Here is a 7,660-nt window from a genome sequence, read left to right as displayed (position 1 = left end):
AACAAAGCAAGTGAAAGGCCCCCACGCATGGGAGCAATGAACTGAGTGATGGGTTAAGAACAAGCCCAGGGGCACCGTTCCATACTGGAAAGACCCGCCTCCATCAGATCCACAGCCTGCCAGGGCCTGGTGAGCCCAGAGGTCAGGATGCTGAGCCTGCAAAAGGGCCAGCCCAACTCAGTGTGACCGGTGACCAGGAGAGGGCCCTCCACACCTGGCCTGGGCCACCCCATCAAGAGACAGAGAGGGTGAGGTTTTCATGCTGTGATCCAGGCTGGTGGCCTTCCCAGTGCCATCAGAGACAGAAACACGCGCACACGCACACACAACCCTAACACTCCCGGGACCCTGCCCAGCCAGCTTGGGAAGGGTCCCCGGTTCCCGAGCTCAGCCAGTCCCCCTCCACTTGCTGTTCTCTTTGGAGCCGCCTGAACTTGGAACAGGCTTATTCTGATCCGCCTGCTGCCCTAAACCACGTGGCCTGGCTCAGTTGGGGATGGGAGGTTAAGTCCCCTCACTCTGGGGGTGTTAGGATGTCTGTTGCAGTCACCCACCTAGGCCACGGGCTGCCATCCTGTTTCATCAGTAATAAACCGTCTGCTCCCCCTTTCTCAATGGTTCGGAACTACTGGCCCCCGGAATCCTAACCCAGCCATGGAACTTATTCCCAGGGAAAGTAGACATAAAGGATCCCCTTCCACGGGGAACTTTAAACTTGCTCATTGATTCAACAGGTATGTGTTAAATGCACTCTAGGTGGACAGAATGGTGGTAGGTGCTGGACGTGTTGTGGTGGCCAAATAGAGCATCTTGAAGGGGACACCCAGCATGTGTGTGTTGGGGGTAGGAGGAGTCAGGAAAGCGATGACGTCCAGTTAGTTTATTGCACATGTTAAGGGACCTTCCAGGGGAAGGAGAGTGCCATCCATCAGCCACTGTTGCTGCTCAGCCAGATCAGCCAGCCCCCCTCATCCTGTTCCCACAAGGCACAGGGCACCAGCCCAGTGAGCTGGGCAGTACCCTGCTTTCCCCAGGGTAGGTCTGTAAGTTACACTTACCGTGCTTTTGGGATACAGAAGTATCTTTAATTACAGATGTTAAATTGCCAAATTAAGAGGAGAGGGAACAATTGCCCAAAAAAAAAAAAAAAAAAAAAGTGGAAGAGAGGATTACATCAGGGAAATAATTGCTTAATAACCCTGTGCTGTTTCACGCTGTTAAGAATTTGAGTAGGACACTTTGGTGCCTGAGGACTTGGAGCAGGCGTGGTCGGGCTCCTCTCTGACATCGGGGCAGGTCTTATGCTGTGAGGCCTGTGGTTATGGAGAGGACCCAAGAGGCAGGGAGATGACCCTCCTGTCCAAACTCAAACCTATCTTCCCATGTCCCCATCAATTAGAAACTATTCTGTTAGCGAATAACCTGTTCTTAGGGTTAAGTCTGTTAATAATTTATGTCTTAGTATAAACGGAGTTAATCTACATTGGGATCCTGGGAATGTGAGTTGAGGAATTGAGGAAGTAATAATAATAATAATGGCTGTTGTTTGCTGAGAACTGAACTGACTGGTTTCCGTGAATTATCCCATAAGGAGCTTCAGAGTCAAGACTTCAGTCTCACTGAGCACTTCGGGGAAGGAGGGAAAGAATGTCTGGAAGGCCAGAAATGGAATAATAACAGTTATATTAACACAGGTAGCTGCAGTACCTACTCAGCGCAACCCGTCTTGTATTCACGTCACTGACCCGCTCGACCAGCCCACAGGGAGGGTCGGTGATCCCCACTTACAGGTGAGGAAAGGGAGGCGGAGGGAGGTGGCTTATGCTCCATGTTACACGTCCCCAGGGTCCAGGAAGCCGCTTGGATTGCCAGGCAAACCGATCCCACCTGAATGCTCACAGATTTGGTAGTTTAATTAAGAGTGTTTTCTGGAAATGAAATTAGGCATGCTAATAAGACCTTAAGTGAAATGTAAGCCAGGCTGTCTGATGAGAAAGGACCCTGCTGACAACTTCATTAAACTTCCATGAGGAAGCGAGTCGGGCATCTCAGCAGAGAGGAAATCCTGCAGACAGTGGGCAGGAAATAATAGAAATACCAGCAGGGCTGAGAGATGTGTGGACACGAAGCATAGCTCTGAGGATGAGAGTAATTGGCTTTGGCCTGGACGCATGCCATTATAGAGAATTAATGAGGCTTTTTCAATTCGCTCATTAAAGAAATATTTATGGAGCGATTTTTCCATCCCAGGTACTGGGAAGTGGGGTGGAGAACAAGACCTAGCGCTGGCCCTCTTGGGACTTGCAGAGTCTAGTGGGTTAACATTATCAGGAATTGAATTTATTGGGGTGACATTGGTTAATAGAATTATATAGGTTTCAGGGGCACTGAAGATGAATTCTTAACTTCTTTCCACTGTCCCTTCCTGCAGCGGTGGGAGCGTCATGCAGGGAGTGGGGAGGAAAGGAGGAGAGAGACTTCAGATAGCGAGGTGGCTTGAAATGAATTTACACGTAAACATAAACATAAACGTATTTGGTTCCCCATCCTTCCAGCTGCCTCTCTGGGTCACGGCTCATCTACCTGATGAAAGGGGGGTACCCCTTGCCACTCGCTGTCCCTGAACACAGCTTTGATTTCGTTCCAGCCCTGCTTTCTTTTCCTACAGGAATGCACTCAGTTCCTCAAGGCCAAGTGTTTGTTACGGGCATTGAACACCATCAGAGGCCGTCCATTTATCTGTTGATTTACTTTGACTTAAATTCTTGATTTTTTGGAAATTTCCTGAGTAAGATACACAGATGCAGAGGGGCCCAGACCGCCAGGGAAGGAGCATGTGGTGATGTTTGACAAGGGGGTTGGGACTCACCCCGGCTGGCATGCTGGGCTCCAGGTGCAGCATCCCCATGGTGGCCTGTGGTCTTCAGGCTCTATTCCAGGTTTTATGTCTGCGTCTGTCCTTTGTTTTCTTTCAAATGTATACTTTTAAGTCATAGCTAATCAAAGAACTGTCATGGAATCTTACTCATTTCTTTAAGTGCCCCTCCACTTTTTTCCCCTCAAAGGACAGGAAGATATTCAGGACTGTATACCTAGAATTTCATACTTTTTTTTTTTAGAAGTTCACACTTTTAAAATACCTGAACCCTCTTGTGCCAAATTTTCTCTATCGGATCTCCGGTCCTCTCTGTCTTTAATCAAACGTCCCATCTTCTCAAGCTAATGGTACATTGTCCAACTGTTCGAAGCTTTCCTTTCCTCTATAAAAGACTCCACGATGACACGGTCACTTCCCGTCATCTCCGATCACCAACCGCATTTCCCTTGTTTCTCAGAATTAGGTCTGGAACATCGGTTCCCTCTGTGGCTTCCTGTGACTTCCAAGAGGTGAAGTTACCAGCAGGGCAAGTCAAGACAGAGCCTGATACTTAATTTTTGGCCGAAGGGGACTTTTGGAAGCTGTTGCGTCATCAGAACCATTGAACTCTACCCTGCGTTTTTTATCTCTGTGATTGTCGCCCAGCTTGGTCTCCCTGGAGCGCCCCCAGCCATTTCACTTGTTCCTTCTCTTTTCGTCCCCAGCTAAATGAGTTCTAATTTCCATGTATTATCAGAAACCTGGATTCCCAGTCGGGGCTTCACTGATTGACTGGAGTGTCGCCTCTTTTCTGCCTCACTTGCTTTTTATTAGTGAGGTAAGCCCTTCCAATATCGTGTTATGAGTTCCATCTTCACAAGGCTCGGATTGTGTTTGGTGCACTCTGTTCAAATTCCCTGTTTACTTGGCCTGCCCCCAGGTCCTTGTGCTTTGAAATATAGCACCCCACCACTTTTTGCTGCTGTTAGAGTATGGTAAATCATTAGGCCTGAAGCGGCACAGTTGGATTCCGTAGGTAAGAGATGCTAGCTGCCATGCCAAGCAAACCGCCCAATCTCAGTGGCTCAACATAATAGAGGTTTAGTTCTTGCTCCCACAAAGTTCATAGCAGATGTTTCCACTTAGTGGGTAGCCTTCCCCATGGCTGTGTGGAAACCTAGTCTCCTTGTGGCCCTGGCCTTCCCTCTGTTTTCGGAATCCTGTCCATCCAGCCAGTAGATAAGGAAAGACAGAGCACGGACAGAGAATCCCGCAGGAAGTTGTTATGGGTCAGCTCTGGAAGTGGAGTGCATTACTTTTGCCCCCATTACATTGGCCAGACCTCAGCCACACAGCTACACTGGGCTGCAAGGGAGTCTGGGAAATGCAGACTAGCTGTGGGCCCAGGAGGAAAGAGAAACAATCGGTGAACAACCACCGGCCTCTGCTATGATTAGTTATGTTTATAGAGTCATATAAACCATAAGATCGGTTAAGAGTTCTACTTTCTGCTTTTATTTTCTAGTGGCCTTTTGTGTTTCCCCTTCATCCCTGAATTACAGTGACAATATCACAATGGCCTCTCTGTTTTCAGTTTGTATTTCTGTTAATACATCCTACAGAGGGCCTAATAGATGTACCTTCTTAAAATACTGTTTCTATCATGTCCTTTCCCTGTCTTTTTTTAATGCCTCTTTTTTTCACCATAATTTGGTGAAAGTTAAATTTCACCATAATTTGGCTCCATTTTACTTATCCAATATTTTTCTTATTAACTCATAGTTGTAAGCTTATTTGGTCTAAGATTGAAACAGCTAAATCGTGGGATGTTGAGTCCAAGGCAAAGCAGTGTATCAGTTTTTGTTGCATAAAAAGCAATCCCAAAGCATAGTCAAAGCAACAAACATTTATTATTCCTCAGGATTCTGTTGGTTGCTGGTAGTTCTTTTGGTCTCAGCTGGCTACGCGGGAGTGAATGGTCCCAATGGCCTTGCTCACGTATCAGGGGCTTCAGCCAGGAGGGCTGGGAATAGCTCAGGCCCCTCTCTACATTGTCTTTCTTCCCCCAGAGTCCTGCCTCGGCTTGTTTAGAGGGGCTTCCAGCAGCAAGAGATGGCACGCTCTAATGCACAAATTCTTTAAAATTAAAAAAAGAAATTTGATAGAGAAAAAAACATTGATTTGTTGTTCCACTTACATACACATTCATTGTTTGATTCTTGTATGTGTCCTGATCGGGGACTGAACCCACAACCTTGCTATATCTACAATGCTCTAACCAACTAATCTACCCGACCAGGGCTCCAGTGCAGAAAATTCTTTTCATGTCTCTGCTGGTGTCATTTTAACAGGCAGGCTGAGGAAAAGTAAGGGTGAGGTTCCTCCGGATATAAAACGGATCTGGTTTAGGCTACACACTTCAGCTGTCGCAAAGGGAAGTCACCAGGAAGAGATTGAATGGTGGAATCAGGAGAGAGAGAGAGAACTAGAGATGGGGGGGGGGGGGGCGGGAAGAGCTGATCATACTCTGATTGTACTTATAAAATGTCACCCAGTAAATGTCCTTGCTCTTTACCTGGCCATATTATCAGCATCCCCTCTTTTTTGGGGAATAGGTTCCTGGGAGGTTCCCTAGCCCAGGGAGTTTTGACCTGGTGGGGAATAGAAAGTGGGGGTGCCTCCTTGTTGACAATCTGACAAAGCAAAGACAGGGGTGGTGGTGGTGGGGGGGGAGAATGCCCTAAGAACTTATATGCCTATTTGCGTAACCCATGGACAAAGACGACAGTGTGGTGAAGGCCTGGGGGGGGGGGGGTGCAGGGTGGAGGGGATCAATGGGGGGGAAAAGGGGACATTTGTAATACTTTCAAAAATAAAGATAAATTTATAAAAATAAAAAAAGTAAGTCAGCAAGGCTGTGTTTCTTATAGAGATTGTAGGAAAGAATCCATTTCTTGGCCTTTTCTAGTTCCCGGAGATGGCCCCCATTCTTTGGCTTGTCACCCACCGCATTCCAACCTCTGCTTGTTTGGTCTCATCTCTGACTCTCCTGCCATCCTCTTGTAAGGACCTTTGTGATTAAAGCAAGCCCTCCAGAACAACCCAGGCTACCTTCTGCCTTTTAGGATCCTTCACTTAATCACATCCACAAAGTCTCTTGGCCATGGAAGGGAAGATACCTTCAGGTTTTGGGGATGGACCTGGACCTCTTTGGGGGGCCATTCTGCCTAGCAGATATGCCCTGTATTTGTGTATCTGCAATACATTTTAATCTATAATTGTACTTAATTTTGCTCTGTATTTTTATTGTGTCTATTTTGTGTGCAAGTCTTTTTCTTGCCCAAGTTAAATCTTCTGGGGCAGATAACATCCCACGGAGCTGGGCACATAACTATTGGTTTTAGACTTTCATTCTCTTTATTTGGTGCAAACACAAACACCAAAACATTTTTATATTTAATTGACAACAATGTGAATTTATTCCCTCCCTTTATTTTCTAGGGGTCTCAGTTTTTACCATGTAATAAAAGAATATAAACTCTTCTAATAAGCCCAAGATAGAGAGCAGTCTGTATTAGGGCCTTTTAACCATGTTTTCAAAGAGCCGTAATGATACTTGGTTCTTTTTGGTACCTGATAATGGGATATTTCAATTATTTAGCCTTCATACAGTTTATTTTAAATAGTTCTTGTTTGATTAACTGATTTTTGGACTTTTTATGATAAAAAATTTCTGCGCACAGAAAAGTAGAAAGAATCACTCAATGAATACCGATCCATATACCCGTGACCCAGAGCAACCCGCAGATACATATGTGGCATTTTGGCCAACACACATTAAGGTAAATTACGAATAACTGATTTTTATTTAAGGCCATTACGTGACAATTTATGAACATTTCCTCTTTCCTGAGACTCATCAAAATATAGTTGGGAGAACAGCTCATTATATTACAGGTTTTCCCTTTTTTAAAAAAGAAACTCTGTTGTGCTTCAGGTCACTGTGGACAGTCGCCTTTTTCTTACCCATCAGACATCTGTAAACAATCACTTTTCTCTCTTGAACATGATTGATGTGAACTAAATTTTATTTTAATAACCATGGCCTCCACATTCCTCTTCATTTCTTAACTAGTTTCCTGGAAAATTAAATTGCTTAATTCCCATTTTTATATGGGCTCAAATCTCATTCCAACCTGCCGCAGCAGTGACTGCATCTAGGAGACTGAAGGAGCAGTTGCTTTGGCCTTGATGTTTTTTACGCTGTCCACATTTGTTCCACATTTGTACCAGTTTCTTGGCTGCTTTGTTTCTTTCCCAGAAAAAAGAATTTGGGACATAATTCAACTTAATATCCACACAGGCAATCTTGCATCTACTAAGGGAATTATGGGTGCTCTTCTCATGACTGTCTCCAAGAATTTTTGGCATTATTAGAACTGCCCAATGTCAACCTTAAAAATGATGAAAGTCTAGCTTTCGAGTAAGGAGAGCATTGGTATTTTTACTCGAATTCTCCCATTTCAAATAATCTACACACACACACACACACATACACACACCTTTCACTTGAAAGTTTAAATTTAGCCACAGTCTTAACATTAGAGACTTTGGTTATTAGTAAGTCAGATTGTTGCTGTTCCCAGTAGTTTGGATTGTCGGGTGAGCCAAGCATACTGCTCAGGAAAGGACTTGGGAGCTAGAGCTGGTTGGTTTTCCCTCTTTTCCTGTCTGTCTGTCTTCACGTCTAGGCTGAAAATTCAGAGTGGCTTCACCCCACGCCTGGGTGAGAACTCTCCTGAT

Source organism: Miniopterus schreibersii, assembly GCF_964146895.1.
Source record: "Miniopterus schreibersii genome assembly, chromosome: 19".
NCBI lineage: Eukaryota > Metazoa > Chordata > Mammalia > Chiroptera > Miniopteridae > Miniopterus > Miniopterus schreibersii.
The sequence above is the reverse complement of the archived record's forward strand: the minus strand, read 5'-3'. Positions refer to the sequence as shown.